Genomic DNA, 17,265 nt, shown 5'->3' on the forward strand with positions numbered 1-17,265 from the left:
GGCAAATGAGTATTCGTAGGTAAATCAACATTGAATGTCCAATCTCTGGTTACGCAGGGAGTAAGTATACAACCCGGATATTTAGGAAACTATAGCGATGGTACCTAAATGATTATAGCTGGATACACTAAGGGGGGGGGGGGGGTCCCGCTGGTTGTAAGACTGTAGGAGGGGGGGGTTAGAGAAGCCGCTGGCGGTATCCCATCTGGCCGACGATTTCTTGGGAGAATTCAAAGTCTTGAACACGGTGCCCACAGAACCTCGGTCCGCAGACGAATACAGCTGGACCCTCTGGTGGACGGTAGCTGCCGGTCCACAACGGAGAGACGTGAGGCGACCTCACTGGTGTAGAGCGCCGTCTCACCTTGACTCCTCTCCGGGGGGTAGTTCCAACACTCCGCAGTGTTGGCCGTTATCCATGGAATAATCAAAGCACCCAAAGCATAATCCAAGCCGTGGAAGGCTCGCCGTCGTCCGGGTAGAGTAATCCAATATACAGGTCCAGTCGCCCTGGCCCGGAGCTCCTCGGATGCAAGCACCACTAGTGGTCTGCCCAGCCTGGTTAAGCATCCAGATAACGTCAGGAACGATGGGGGTACTGATAACTTTATAACTCTAACCGAACGATGCACCATACATAAATAGACTATTATTAGCTTAATAGAATACGTCCAACTCGACGGTATAGTGCCAAACTATGACTATTCAACTATTAATCCACACGATATCTCAATGCCTATTCTGAGGCCAAGTAGGCCTTACTGCACCACACGTGCGTCGTGGGTGAGGCTTCGCGTCTGTTACTCGGTTGGAGGGTAAAGAACTGGACTAAAAGCAAGTTCTACTTTACTTGCGCCATATATATATGCACTGTGAACAAATAGTACCATTCGTATTTCGCCAGACGTATTCCTACGCGGAACCGGGGCTTGCCACGACATGTTGGGCGGCACGATTGAACTTGAACCTAGGGGTATGGCTGCTGGCGCCAGGTTCTCGTCCAATGGTGGAATGAAACTATTATGGGCTGTTTAGTAGACTAAAGGGATATTCAGTGCATATTGTACAAGGAATATACAGGGGATATCAAACGATATACAAATACTATTTAAATATATATATATAAATAAACATATATATTCGGTTTAATCTGATCCTTCACAACAAGTAGCATATCAAGCATTTTGTATTACACTAACAACAAGGTCAAATGTAAAATAGTTGAGTTACCAATAAGTTAACACACAAACATATAACGTGAAATCCCGCGTCATTTTGGTAAACGTTTGATTAAACTTCGATAGGTTGATAGTGACAGCGTTGTGCGTCTTCCCAACCCCAAGTCCTTTTGTCAGTTTCGTCAGTGCTCCAGGCTACGAATGTTACCGTCACCGATTAGTGACCGCACCTGCCCACACAGACTTCGACGTGTTTCCTATGTTAAGGTAGGCCTACGCCTCTACCCCACCCAGCCACCCCTGGTGATCATAGGTGTGTCACTTTCCCACTTTTTCTCTGTTGTGTATTTATGTATAATCAAAACCAACAACTAACAAGGAAGAGGAAAAAACAACTCAAGGTGTCAGAGACAAAGAAAGAAAACTGCTCCTTGACGAGAAGGAAATAATCAACAGATGGGCAGAGTATGTGGAAACACTATAGAGCAGAACAGAACATCAGACACAGGAATTAGTCTAGAAGAGCTAGAAAAAGTCCAGATCACGGAAAAAGAAGTTGAAGAGGCTGTGAAGTCACTGGCCATGGACAGATCGCCCGGGGAGGATGAGATCCCTGCTGAACTGATTAAAGGGGCTATGTATTATAAATGTCATTTTTCAGTCTCTAGCATTGTATTATAGTAATAGGAGTTCGTATCAATGTGTTTTAGTGTCTAAATACCATATTGGCGGATTGCTCAGATTCAGCCCAGCCCCTTTCCTCCTCCAGTAAATCAGGTAATTTTTTTTTTGAACGGCCGATATACGTCATACACGTCATACGGCCGCTGGGTAGCGCACAGTGATGCGATTGGCTCTGTGGTTGGAGCTAATGCCCGCCCCCATTCTACCTAGAATAGAGAGGTACCTAGAAACCGGAGTGCGGTCACTTGCATATCTTCCACGATGAGCAAACCCTGCAGGCCTTACAGGACATGTTCTGTTCCTGGCTGTAAAGCTACTACTAATACGTCTTTGCACGCTTTTCCCGTGGATGCCGAACTTCGCCAGCAATGGACAAAGTTCGTTTTTGGGGACCCTCCTAGTTCTGTCGCAACGTCTCATACTCGGGTTTGTACTGCACATTTTTCCGCCGAAGAAGGTCTTTTTGATGCTGGGGCGGCATCCTGGATTCTTCTAAAGAAAAGAGTTGTGCCTACTATTCGGGACACGACAGAAGTAGTAAGTAGATATGTCGTAATTAGTCAGCTAACTAACTAACTGTTGCTACGTTCACTGTGTGTGTGTGTGGGGGGGAACCATTGTTTGGGGGGTGGGGTGAGGTATGTTTTCATCATTACAATCTAACGTTAGTGTGTGTGTTCGACGTTGGAGTATATAATTAAAAGCAAACTATTGAAATTCATTATTACAATTGACATACAGTGGATGCATGCATGTTCCCAAATAACTTTTCTTTATAATTGCGGGGGGACATTAGGTCAAATGTGCAGTACTACCAAAGGTCTGGTCGCACGTACAGAACTGTTGCATATAACAGTAGCTGCTCTTTATAAAGTAACGTTATAGCAAACTATTGAAGCAAGCTAGTCATAATTAAAAACTGCTCAATACAAACACAACTAGTCAGAGGTAAACAAGGTAACGTTGCTTATAGCAAGCTATCGAAGCAAGCTGGTCAGAAGTAAGTACTAACGTTACTCGCTCTTTTCGGCAAGCCATTATACTAACGTTACATACAACATAAACTTACCACTCGGAAACTATTTGCAAGCCTCGCTGTTGCAACTCAGCTTCTTCTTCCGAATCATAGTCTGGGTCGCTCTCTGGATCCCAAATATACGGTACAGCCATGTTGTATTAGTAGTATAAAGTGTTCACCTGGAAGGAAGGACGGGGAGATGGGCGGAGCTATTTGGTGGGTGGCTGTCACTCAAAGCATTCTGCTAGTATGGGTGGAGCCAAGCCAATAACAGCTTGAAATCCTGAGGCAGAAAAATGCTGGTTTTGAGTACTTGATTAGAAATATAAAACAATGATTATTTTTGGAATAAACCTTACAGATGTGTTACATAGACTCACAGGAATTGTGTAAAGTTGCCCAAATAGTGCTAGCTCCTTGTGAAACTGGTAAACAACATCTACAACTCAGGAAATATTCCAGATGATTTCCTAAAATCAATGTTCATTCCGATCCCAAAGACCAGAAGAGCCACAGAATGCAACAATTACAGGACTATCAGTTTGATATCTCATGCATCAAAAGTACTCCTGAAAATCATCAAGAACAGAATAGAACCCATAATAGAAGATCAGCTCTCGGATAGCCAAATGGGTTTCCGCAAAGGAAAAGGAACAAGAGATGCAATCTGCCAACTCAGAATCATTGGCGAAAAATCGATAGACCAACAGAAGAAGCTGTATATTTGCTTCATCGATTTCATGAAGGCCTTCGACAGAGTTGAACATACAATATTGATGAGAACAATGGAAGAATTGGAAATACCAGTTTCTGACCGAAGAATAATTGCCAACTTATACTGGAGGCAGAAGGCTAATGTTAGAATAGGAAACGAGAAATCAAGAGACTGCATCTTGTCCCTTGTACTCTTTAATATGAACAAGGATGCATCTTGTCCCCTGTACTCTTTAATATGTACAGTGAATCACTGATGAAAAAAGGTCTGAGAGGAGGGAAAGGAGTAAAACTTGGCGAAGAGAACATCACCAACATAAGATACGCTGATGACACCGCTATAGTCTGTAACTGTCAAGAAGATCTACAGGACATTATGAATAAGCTGAATGTCGAATGTAAAAACTATGGAATGTCACTAAACACAAAGAAAACAAAAGTAATGATCATTGAAAAAACACCAGGAACTGTTTGTAAAATACAGGTGGATGGAGACAAACTGGAACAAGTGAAGGAGTACCTTGGAAGCTGGATCAGTGAGGGTGGAAGAGCTAACATGGACATTAAGAGAAGAACCGGGAATTGCAAAGAGTCCATTCTGGAATCATAAAGAATTATTGAGAGACGAAGTTGGAAAACGAAGACCAGGATTTTGGAAACGTATGTTATGTCAGTCTTTTCATACGGAGCAGAAGCATGGATGCTGAATGAAGAGGCAAAGAGGATGATAGACTCTTTTGAAATGTGGACGCTGAGGAAGATGCTGAAGATAACATGGAAGGATAAGATCAAGAATGAGGAGGTACTGAGAAGAGCGGGTATGCAAGGAGGACAGCTACTGGAGATGTTGAAAAAGAGAAAGATGGAGTTGTGCGGGCACATTCTGAGAGGATCCAGCGGGGAGATGTTCAAGAAGGTGGTGATGGGGAAGGTGGATGGAAAGAGAGGAAGTGGAAGACCAAGAAGGGGCTGGGTAGACGACGTCTGTGATTGGAGCAGAGTGAGAGGTGGAGTCACAGAGTTGGAGAGAAGAAGTGGTGACAGAATGGGTTGGAGAGTGATAGGCAACCTTCGGAACGAAGAAGCCACCTGATGATGATGATGACAGGGCAGGCTGCTACCATATCCAAATGAGGAGGAGAGTATGGTATTATTTGAGGAAAGCAAAACTTTGAGCATCCACCAGGGGGAAACATTGTATTATTAGGAACAACCTTTGAATTCCCCATGATATAGCCTATAGTTTGCTTACAGAGGAAGTTATTCCCATAATTGTGATGCTGACTTTTTGTGTTGTCCAACTATGATGGTTGTCAAATTCAACTATCCGTATCATGGTTTTGCCATTATGCTGATTCTATAAGTATAGGTTCTGATCTGAAACTCATATAGACTACATCATACACATTTTTATTAAGGCTGTCAATCGATTAAAATATTTAATCTGATTAATCGCATGATTGTCCATAGTTAACTCGCGATTAATCGCATATTTTTTATCTGTTCTAAATCTAGTTTTAATACTCTTATCAACATGAGTCAACAAATGCTTGCTATGCAGTCATTTAACACAAAAGGATGACCCTCATGCATTGCAAATTTGCATCAAATTCAATATTTTTTAAGAATTTCAAAATATTGAGTCAGAAACAAACATAGTATCAATGAGAGTATCAATAATACACCTGAGTGAAGTAAAAAAAAAAAAAAAAATAATAATAATAATAAAAATATATATTTATTTTAAAATAATTTTTAAAGCGTTAATCTTGCGAGAGAAAAAATAGTGGCATTAAAAGAATTGTGCGATAACGCGTTAATAACGTGTTAACTTTGACAGCCTTAATTTTTATATTTACGTATATACATATTTGTCTGAATATACTTTATAAAACCTCTATATACTTGCTTGTACATCTGCATATTAGTTATAACCCATAGCTCTGTATGATAGCATACAATAATGCTGTATACCATTTTTTTTTTTTTGTCAATGTAATTAAACTTTCAAATCTAGTTCTGCCTTCTTGTCTTCTTTTTAAGATTTTCCCCCATTAAAACACATGGTGACAACCAACCCCATAGTGTGTGACAACCATCCCCATGATGGGGTTGGTTGTCACAGAGTGTCTTTGATAGGTGATTAACTCTTTGTTACAATATGTTGGATACACATTTGAAGCCAACATCTTAAGCTTCAATTTAATGTAGGAATGACTATTGAAATATGTTTTGATTAGGGAAGGAACAGAATGGAATATTAAATGCAGAAATCACAGAACAAGAAGTGGGGAATGCGATCAGTAGGGCAAAGAGTAGTAAGTCACCGGGTAGCAACGGATTCCCCTCGGAATTCTACAAGACATTTAGGCAGGAACTGAGCCCCATGTTAGAAGCAGCATTCAGACACACAATGGAAAAAGGCACAATGCCACCTTCATGGAAAGAGGCCATAATTACTACAATTCCAAAAGAAGGGAAAGATAGAGAACTGTGTAGTAGTTTCAGACCTGTGTCCATACTTAATGTAGATTACAAGATGTATACATCAATAATATCCAAAAGATTTGAGACATTTATGACAGATATAATACACGAAGACCAGACTCGATTCATTAAAGGAAGGCAGACACAGGATAACATAAGGAAGACAGTGCAGATAGTAGAGGAGATACAAAAGGAAGGAGGAAGTGCAGTATTAGTTAGCCTAGATGCAGAAAAAGCCTTCGATAGTGTAAGCTGGTTATTTCTATATAAAGTATTAGCGAGATTTGGATTAGACAAAAACGCTATGAAAACAATTAGGGCATTATATCAAGAACCGACGGCTAGGATTAAGGTGAATGGTAGTCTGACGGACCGGATTAAACTAGAGAGAGCTACCAGACAGGGTTGTTGTCTTTCGCCGACGCTCTTCGATGTATTCATCGAACCACTGGCCCAACTAATTAGACAGACCAAAGACATCAAAGGGGTGGAGATAAGGGGGACGGAACATAAATTGGGATTATTCGCAGATGACGTGATAGTATATATGAGACAACCAGACATAAGCTTCCCGACACTGATGGATCTGCTGACAGAATATGGATATTACTCAGGGTATAGACTTAATGTGACAAAGACACAGACATTAGCACTGAACTACACACCAACGATAGAGATCAAAGAAAAATACAAAATCAAATGGGACATGGACAGGATCAAGTACCTAGGGGTGAACATCACAAGAGGGGGGGAGGGGCTATACGATGCAAACTATACACAGATAAATCAGAAAATCAAGAGAGATCTAGAAAGATGGACAGTGATGCCCCTAGATTTCAGTTCAAGGATCGAAATCATTAAGATGAACATATTACCAAGGTTACTATACCTATTTCAATCCCTACCTATATTAATACCACAAAAACAATTTAGGGAATGGGATAGACAGATATCAAGATTCATTTGGGGGGGGAAAAGGCCAAGGATCAGATATGTGACTCTACAATTACCAAAGGAGAAAGGAGGGATGGCAGTACCCAGTTTAGAAAGCTATTACTATGCAGCACAGCTTAGAACAGTAGCATGCTGGTGCAATGTGAACTATGAGGCCAAATGGAAAGATATAGAAACCAAAAGAGAGGGATTCAAAGTGCAGACACTGATAGGAGATAGGGAGCTGTTCAGAAGACAGGAACAACTACTAGATCCAATTACCAGATTCACTATAAACATATGGAACACAATAGTAAAGAAATACAAGCTAGAAAAAGAATCTAAGATACTGAGATGGATAGCACACAACAACAAATTCAGACCAGGGATAGAAGATCATGGGTTCAAGAGGTGGGAACGGGGGGGTATAACAGCAATGTGCACGATGACGGAAGGAGGGGAGATGCAGACTCTACAAAAATTGAAAGAAAGATACGGACTAGAGAATAGGGACCACTTTAGATATTTACAGATTAGGGACTACTATAACAAAGAAATAAAGCAAGATAGAGACAAAGAACAGAATGGGGTAATTAAGATAATGGTAAAGTCATACGAAGGACGGAAGGGGAGGGTGATATCAGCACTATATCAGGCAATAATGGACAGTAAGGGAAATACAACATTGTATGTGAAAGAAAGGTGGGAAAGAGAGTTGGAAATAGAGATAACAGAGGAGGAATGGTATGACACATGTAAGACACAACAAACAACCACAGGATCAAGGATATGGAGGGAGTTTGGGTGGAAAAATATAATTAGATACTGTATAACACCAGAAATACAGGGCAATTACACACCAGCAAAGAAAACATGTTGGAGGGAGTGTGGACAGGAAGGGGTGAACCATACACACATATTCTGGGGATGTCAGAAGATAAGGCACTACTGGGAAGAGATAGGAGGGATAATAAATGAAATAATAGGATACGAAATACCCCAGGGAGGCCAAGTGTTGTATTTGGGGAATCTGTCACAGGAAGGAATCCAAGGGGAAGACAAATATTTGATTAAGATATTGATAGTGGCAGCCAAGAAAGCTTTAACTAAACTGTGGTACAAGGTAGAAGTGCCGACAAAGGATCAATGGATAGAGTTGGTAGAGGGGATACAGGAAATGGAGAGAATCACACATCTGCTGAGGCTGCAAGAAGAAAAGTTTGAATGGAAATGGGGAAAATGGGAAGAATACAGGAGGGGAAGTAACGACATCACAGAGGTTTGAAAAGGATACAAGGAAATTAATAAAAATTTAAATAAATAATGCAAATGTAGAAGGGACCGAAGGACCCATGTCACACTTTTTCTTTACCCATTTTTTGTCTATTTGTTTTAATTTATGTACTGTGTATTGTCTATGAATGTTGTCTATGTATGTTGTTGAAAAAATGAAAATAAAAATTTAAGTTTAAAAAAAAAGAAATATGTTTTGATAATGAGCTATTCACACTAGAGTAAAAAGTGTGACAATGTCCCCTGTTCTCCCCTACATACATCTGATTAATACTACTCAGTAGTACTAATTTGTATATTTTGTACCAAGTTTAATCACCTGTACATTGTATTTTACTACTGCACTTTACTGTTTCATTTGCACTCTGGTTTCGTTGTATTTTACTTGTGCTGTATAATGACAATACATTTGAATCTAATCTAATCGTTAAATGGTGCATATATGTAGTGCTTTTATCCAAAGTGCTTTACAATTTTGTTCCTCATATTCACCCATTCATTCACACCAACGGCGGAGGCAACCATGCAAGGTGCCAACCTGGTCAACGGGAGCAATTAGGGGTTGTGTCTTGCTCAAGGAGCGGGAATCGAACCGGGAACCTTACAATTACCAGACAACTTCTCTACCTCCTGAGCCACTGTTGCAATAAAGTAATAACCTATAGGTGACATCCAATATTCAAACAACCATAGTTACCTTTGTTTTCAGTCCCACAACAACACAGATTAATAAAGCACAATACACAGGGGGGGGGGGTTCTAACTAAAATAATCCACTACCTAATGAATACCCTGAACACAGATGTAAATACAATCCTGCCCTTTCATTATATTTGTTTTGGGGCTAAATATTTTGCACACACAACTGTCATGATCAGTGTAGTAGAGAAAACGCCCCCTGATATACTATTTGTTGGAGCATCATGTGTTCACGGCTCCTGTCTCCTGACTGTGTCCCTTCTCGTGTGATTGGAAAGTGCAGAGTCACTGGCAGTGGGGCCCATCCGCCTCCATGTTGACTGCCATGAATCCACCTCCCCCACCCACCTGGCGCGCACACTGACCGTCACATGTGGCTCCCTGGAAAGCCTAGTAACCTGGGTTGATTGGGTTGAGAAGGTTACTTTCATTACTACCCTGTGTTATCCGTTACTGACTACCTGACAGAAAGTGTGATCTTACACCAACTCAGTAATGTGCTCTGATTACTTGTGGATTACATTCCATGGAATATGAAGCTTAACAGACAATTTATTCCAATAAAATTTCTTTGAAATTGACTGCAACATCAATAGTTAGTACCATTATGTACCATACCAAATAATCAGTCAAACCTCCAACCAACCACACCCTAAATGTAAGGCTCTGCATATCATAATGGTAAATGGTGCATTTATTTGTATTTTATTTTTTTATTATTTTTTAAACAAACACTTAAACAAACATGACAACACACGATAAGATACACAAGCATTAGTTGACAGTGCACATCCAATGAAATCACATTTTAGTTAATTGTCATATATAGGATATACCCTTAATACCTGTTATATAAAAACCTACACACATATGCTCCAGCTCGTACCCCCCCCTCCCGGACCCCCCATTGGATAATCCATCCATTTTCCCTCGCTCCTAACCAGACATTACCATTATATGCTAGCTTTTATTTTCTCCACCACTTCTAACCACAATGTCATTTTGGATTCATTGAGACCCAAAATTCTTGCTGTAGATATTTCTTGATAGATCACATCGAGATATGTAATAATCCAGACCTTTCGGCACATTTTTTCCGGTTGGAACCATCGTGATGCTATCAGCTTTTTAGCCACTGTGATACCGGATAAAACCAATCTCTTTAGCTGTGGATGTACTGCACACTCAAAAACATCATTCAGCAGTGATACAGTGGGGTGTACAGGTATATTCCAAGTTACGAGATTTGATAATTGCTGGGTCACCTCTTTCCAGAATATCTTAACTGGTGGGTAGTCCCAGTACATGTGCATAAATGTCCCCTCGTCACCATTTGTACATAAAGAGCATTTGGAGTCTTGTATAAGACCCATTTCTTTTCAGTCTTATAGGAGTCAAGTATGTCCTGTGAATATAGTTAAGATTGATTTGTTGATGGTCCGGGTTCCTTGATGTGAGTCGGCTTCTTGCCAATCAAAATCACTTTCCAGGTCTGGTATATCCCTCCTCCAGACAGAGTCTAGGTGGAGGGTTTCATATGAGGACGTTAGTAATTGATGATAAAAATCTGAAACAAAACCTCTTGATGCCTCTCTTTCATAGAAGAATTTGTGGTATCTGTGGTGTTCAATTGGTTTAGTTAATGGAACACCTTGAGTCTTCAAACATAACAATAACTGTAAGTAGAAAAGATGTGTGGACTTGGTGAGATTACATTTCTTCTGTATTTCTTTGTTACGACCCCTGTGTGTCTAAGGGCTGTAACATAACAGTTGGTTGACAGAAAAGATGGACCACGTTTGTAAACAACAATGATATTTATTGAGAGATGCAAAGGAAGCACATGTAGCTCAGGGGTGAGCCCAGGCCAAAACAACAAACAAGCACCACTATACTCCAAATAAACCCAATCTAATCTATGGTAAAAGAAATTACATTACCTACTGTAAACTACTCTTACCTAACCAAAACAGGAGAAAACAATATCCAAAGGAAATGGCAGCTCACCCCATCTGTGCTTCCTGAGAAAGAGAGAAAAACACATTAATGATACATACAACAAAATGGAAACATAAAACAATCTATAGGTAACAATGCTCTCTCTGCGGCCATACAATCACAAAGGCACTTTCACTATTACAAAGGCCTATAAACAAAAAGGGATATTATCAAAGTACAATGCCACAAAATAACACTAGGCCTAGCCTCATGCCAGAGAGAGAGAAAGACTGAAGGGAGAAGCCATGTTTTAACAGGTGTGTGGTGATCCATGATTGGGTGGTGTTGATTGAGTGTTGGAGTCTGGAAAACCATCCACCAATCGGTGCTGTGCTGGGTAATGGAAGGGCAGGCCTGGCAGGGACCAATGGTGGAGGGAACAATGGCTGGAGGGAGGAAAGAAAAATGGAGAACACACACACATGGAGACACACACTGGGGAATATATACATTGGGATGTAACATTCTTCATAACTACAGAAACCCTGTTTGTTAAAAACATCCCCTAATGAGTGTATGCCTTGCTTTTCCCATATAGGGAATCTTATAGGTCGTTTTTCAATCAAGAGTGCATTGTTATTGAATAAGGGAGTATGATTGTGCCATTTATGTGGGTTAGGATATTTCTTTTGTGTTTCACGCCATATCCGGATCGCATGAGTAATTATGGGGCCAAATTTCCGTTCACAATGCTTGATTGGTAGTTTAGTGTATGCTATGTCCTTCAGTCTATGTGGGGCTACTATGTTTTCTTCTAATTTTCTCCAGGATACTAATGCTTGGGGATCAAACCATGTTGTCAATGGTCTTAATGTGTACGCCTTAAAATAGTGGAAAAAATCTGGAAATGCCATGCCACCGTCTGCTTTATTTCTCTGTGCGGTGGATCTTTTTATACGTGGTGGTTTGTTATTCCAAATAAATTTGTATGTGGAGGAGTGTAATCTTTTCCAGTAACCCTCTGGAGGGGGTAACCGTAGCATTGAACTGAAGAAGTTGATTCTAGGTAGTACGTCCATCTTAACTATTGATATCCGTGCCTGTACTGAGTTTTTAAGTTTTGCCCACCTATCAAGGTCGTCTTTGATTTTGTTTTGGATTTTTGTGTAATTGTGCTTCACCGTTTGTCTTATGGTGGGGAATATTTCCACTCCCAAGTGGTGCATTTATATAGTGCTTTCCAATTTTGTTCCTCACATTCACACACCGATGGCAGAGGCAACCATGCAAAGTGCCAACCTGCTCATCGGAAGCAATTAGGCGTCAAGTGTCTCGCTCAAGGACACTTCGACACACTGCCTGGGAGGAGCGGGAATCGAACTGGGAACCTTCCGATTACCAGACAACCGCTCTACCTCCTGAGCCACTATCACCGTCATAATGTATACCACATGATGTATATCACGGCTATCCTGAAAATGACTGGAGGGTCTGCTTACGGTCTATAGACAATTTATGTGGCTGCTATGTCAAACGGATGTAGATTCTATTGCAGCTGCTTGTATTACTATTGAATATATGCAAGTATGTCTCCCACTTCATCTAATTTGGTATTGTGAACAATTTCTGATATTGACTTCTTTTAAAGCAAGATAGACGTGCGTGAGGTGTACGTCAGCTTGGTCGGGACATTGGTTTTTACAGGGTTCTCTCACCAGCTATACATAGTATCCGGCCTACGTATATAGATTTGACCCGCCCCTCACCCACTGACACCAGTCTAATATCAACACCAGCCTTGTGTGTACCGGAATGTTACGGGGGAGCTCAGGCAAGACAGCATGTCCAAAACACTACAGGACTGTGACTCCCAACCTGGGGTCCGTCCCCCTTGTAGGAACTCCAAAAATATGAAGTGGGTGCGAGAGGCCTCAGGTAATTTAGAGGCTAAAGATTAATCATATTACAGAGAGACCAGGGACCCAGGACACAATTTTGTTGACTAAGAAAGAACACATTCTTATAGATGGGGGTTTTCTTGTTTGTAAACACACTATGTTCGAGCCAATCGGCAATACCCGCTGTATCACGCGACTGAGTTGCCCCCTACCTGTGTTGAGCTGCGGCGCTGAAAAGGTACAACGGGGCTCTATGGAGAAACCATGGCACTCCACTGACTAGAAGTATAATGGAGCTCTATGGAGAAACCATGGCACTCCACTGACTAGAAGTTTCAAGTTTCTTTATTAGTTGTCATACAGAAATACAGGATACTTTTGTATGAAATGCTTCTTTCTGTTTTGCTCCTGAGAGTGTGCTAGGTAAAAATAGATAAAATAAGTATAAAAATAGAAAGTCAGTACTTAAACAAGTGTAAACAAGACAAAAATGTTCAATATACATAATGTACAATATACAATGCAGAGTAGTTACAATACAATATAAATGGTATGGGGTTGCTTGTGGTGGTAAGGTGCAAGGCTTGGCTATGTGCAATGAGGTATAAGTTGCCAATAAATATAAAGTGTGTTAGTGTCTAAAGTGTGTAAAGTGGGTGCTACAGTCAGTTGTTTACAGTGAGTTGTTTATTTATTTAGACGTATAATGGAGTTCTATGGAGAAACCATGGCATTCCACTGACTAGAAGTATAATGGAGCTCTATGGAGAAACCATGGCACTCCCCTGACTAGAAGTATAATGGAGCTCTATGGAGGAAAGGTTTTACATTTTAAGATTTTGTGTATTGTATGTAAGATGTGTACTGAGTGCACATTACAGCAGGTGAGGTTTTGTGTATTGTATGGTTTTAAGATGTGTACTGAGTGCACATTACAGGTGAGGTTTTAAGATGTGTACTGAGTGCACATTACAGGGGAGGTTTTAAGATGTGTACTGAGTGCACATTACAGGTGAGGTTTTAAGATGTGTACTGAGTGCACATTACAGGTGAGGTTTTAAGATGTGTACTGAGTGCACATTACAGGTGCGGTTTTAAGATGTGTACTGAGTGCACATTACAGGTGAGGTTTTAAGATGTGTACTGAGTGCACATTACAGGTGCGGTTTTGTGTATTGTACGGTTTGCGGTGACGTTATTCCATCTCTTGACGTGTAGGCTAAGTAATGATAATAATACGTAATGACGGCTGACATTTAATGCAAGGCGCAATCATAAGGGAATGTTATGCAGTGGGTTTCTCTCATTTGTGTTAATGGGACGGGTGCATCATTAAATTAGTGTTTAGCGTTAAACGGTTTACACAAGGCGCTTTGGTTAGTGGTGTAGAAAGATTGTGAAACCAATTATCCACACGAACGCTCTCACACTCACGGCTGACCTTGAAGGCCGTCGGAGACGTTGCTCTGCAGGCGTACTGTTATTCCAAAAACACATTCACAAAACAACCTGGTTTCTGTGTGTTGAGTATACAGAGAACACAACTCTTCCACTCACTTGCAACTTAACCCTTTCACTACCACATGGTTAACCCTTTCACTGCGACAATACAGAAGGTTAACCCTTTCACTGCCACACGACAAAGGGTTAACCTTTTCACTGCGACAATACAGAAGGTTAACCCTTTCACTTCCACACAACAAAGGGTTAACCCTTTCACTGTCACACGACAAATGGTTAACCCTTTCATGCATAAAAGGTCTACTAACCTGAGGGGCCGCCTCGTTAGAGCGGACTCATATTCAAGGCCAGAGCCTTTTATTTATGGAAGCTTCCCATAGAGCATGCATATCTTGTAGCCACATGGTCAAAACAAACACATTCTATGACTCCTGTTACGAAGGATCAGATTAAACCGAATATATATATTTATTTATGGATATATATTGAATAGTATTTGTATATCGTTTGATATCCCTTGTATATTCCTTGTACATATACACGGAATATCCCTTTAGCCTACTATAGCCCATAATAGTTAATTCTCTTATTGGACAAGGACCTGGCGCCAGGGGACAAGCCCCTTGGAGCCAAGTTCAATGGTACCGACGAGACATGTCTCTACTAGCCCCGGCTCTGCGCAGGAATACGGCTACCGAAAAGAGAGTGGCACTATTTGTTCACCGTGCATATAAATATGGCGCAAGTAAATGTAGAAGACCCTTAGTCCTTTACCCTTCTACCCAACTAAGTAACAGAACGTGAAGCCTCACCCACGATACCGCGTGCGGTGTAGTATGGCCTGTTTGGCCTTAGAATAGCATTGAGACCTCGTGCGAATTAATAGCTGAATTGTCAGAGTTTGGCACTGTACCGTCGAGTGCGACGTATTTCTATTAAGTAATAATAGTCTATCGTGTATGGTGCATCGTGCGGTTAGAGTTCTAAAGTGACCAGCATCTCCAACGCTTCCTCGTGTTATCTAGAGTCTTATCCAGGCTGGGGCCGACCACACATGGCGCTTTCTTCCGAGGAGATCTAGACGAGGACCGAGGGACATGTACACTGGATTACCTACCCGACGACTGCTGAGCCCTATGCGGCTGGAATATATTTGCTTTGGTACTGTGATTTGTGGAGCGGATAATCGCCGATGCCTGTGAGTGTTGGATTTACCCCCGAGAGGAGTCAAGTTGAGTCGGCGCTCAGAGACTGAGGTCGCCTAGCTTCTTCTTCACTGTGGAGCTACAGCCTACGAGAGAACCAAGGTGTATTCATCTGCGGATCAAGAGTCTACTGCACTGTCTTCTGTACTTGAAGTCTCCCTAGACATCGCTGACCAGACGGTCTACTACCGACGGCTCTCCTACCCCCCCTACCGGCCTACAACCGGGAGGACCCCTTCCAGAATATCCTGCTATATCATTAAGAGTACCATAGATCGAATTCCCTAAGAGCCAGGTTGTATACTTGCTTCCTGCGTAACCAGAGATTGGACATTCAGTGTTGATTTGCCTACGAGTACTCATTTGCCTTACAAGTGCATTCAAATCATAAATGTAATAGTAACTATTATATGTACCTTTTGCTATATATTAAATATTTGATTATTACCTTTGTGTGGACCCGATTTCATTGTGGGAAAGTGTTCATCATATTTAGATATCGTGTACTGTATGGCCAGAAGTTAAAGTACATAAAGCGGTAGTGGTTTAATGATACCATACTTATCAATACAGTCAGGGAATTGTACCCCTCAGTTACAATTGGTCCTTCGAGCCGGAGGGTAATTAGTGTAATATTAATATAGTGGTATTAATATTGAAATGGCCTATGATGAACACTCCACGAAATGGTCCTCCTAAAGTAGATCGCCCGCAGCGTAGACGGCAGCCACCTCAGTACTTAGAGGATTACGCTGCCAGTATACTACCTAGTCTTCTACAAACGGTAAACGCGGTAAAAGTAGAAAGTAAAATTATGTCCGACCCTATCAACCAGGATACCCCGACCACAGAGGCCCTAGTGGGTTCTAATGTAACTGACCAAGCTCACGGTGGGGACCAGGAGGGAACTGACACGACTTTACCCCCCGCCAAGACCGAAGAAGTAGTCCCTGAAGAGCTCCGGGAGGAAGACAACCCTCCAGAGATGGAACTCTGCACGGAACAAGATGAGGAGAGCGCCGAGGAGATAGAGCCCCAGGACTCCCCGCAGGGGAACGCATCCCCAACGGGTACTGCCAGGCGCGGATCACCTCAACCTGCGTCTTCCCCCAGCGAGGCGGAGAGGATGCTGGCACAGGCGTTCCTCGCCAGCCTAGCAGCCTCTACGGAGCGTGATCGACTCCAAGCACAGACGCTTAGCGAGCGCGAACATTCTACCATTGAAAGAGAATGCCTCCAAGCGCAGCAACGGAGCGAAGAAGAGCGCATACGTCTGGAGCTGAGACGCCTTCAGACGGAAGAGAATATGGCAAGAGACCGGGCCGACACCCAGCGTGCCGCTGCCGGTGCCCAAAGAGAAGCAGATCTCACCAAGCGCGAAGCCGAGCGCGACAGACTACAAGCCGAGCGCGACAGACTACAAGCGCAGCTAATGGAGCAGCTGATCACCAGGGCAACACCCCCTCCCTCCACAAGGGGTTCCAGGGCCTCGTCAAGACACGGGTCAAGGGCACCCTCCCCTAACCGATTAAGCGACCCTGAGCCCGACCACCAGAGAGAGCCTACACCCCCCTCCGAACTCCTTCCCCGACCGGTCCAAGTGAGACCCAGCTACAAGGAAGGAACGGCGGACACCGCGGAGAGGCTAAATAGACGACTACAGGATCTAGAAGACCTGGCAGAGGAAGAAGAGGGAGAAGAGGAGAGTCAAGCCCGACAGCAGCACATTACTCCACAGGACCAGGAGGTCCAGTACA

This window comes from Notolepis coatsorum (assembly GCF_963971535.1).
Source record: "Notolepis coatsorum genome assembly, chromosome: 10".
NCBI lineage: Eukaryota > Metazoa > Chordata > Actinopteri > Aulopiformes > Paralepididae > Notolepis > Notolepis coatsorum.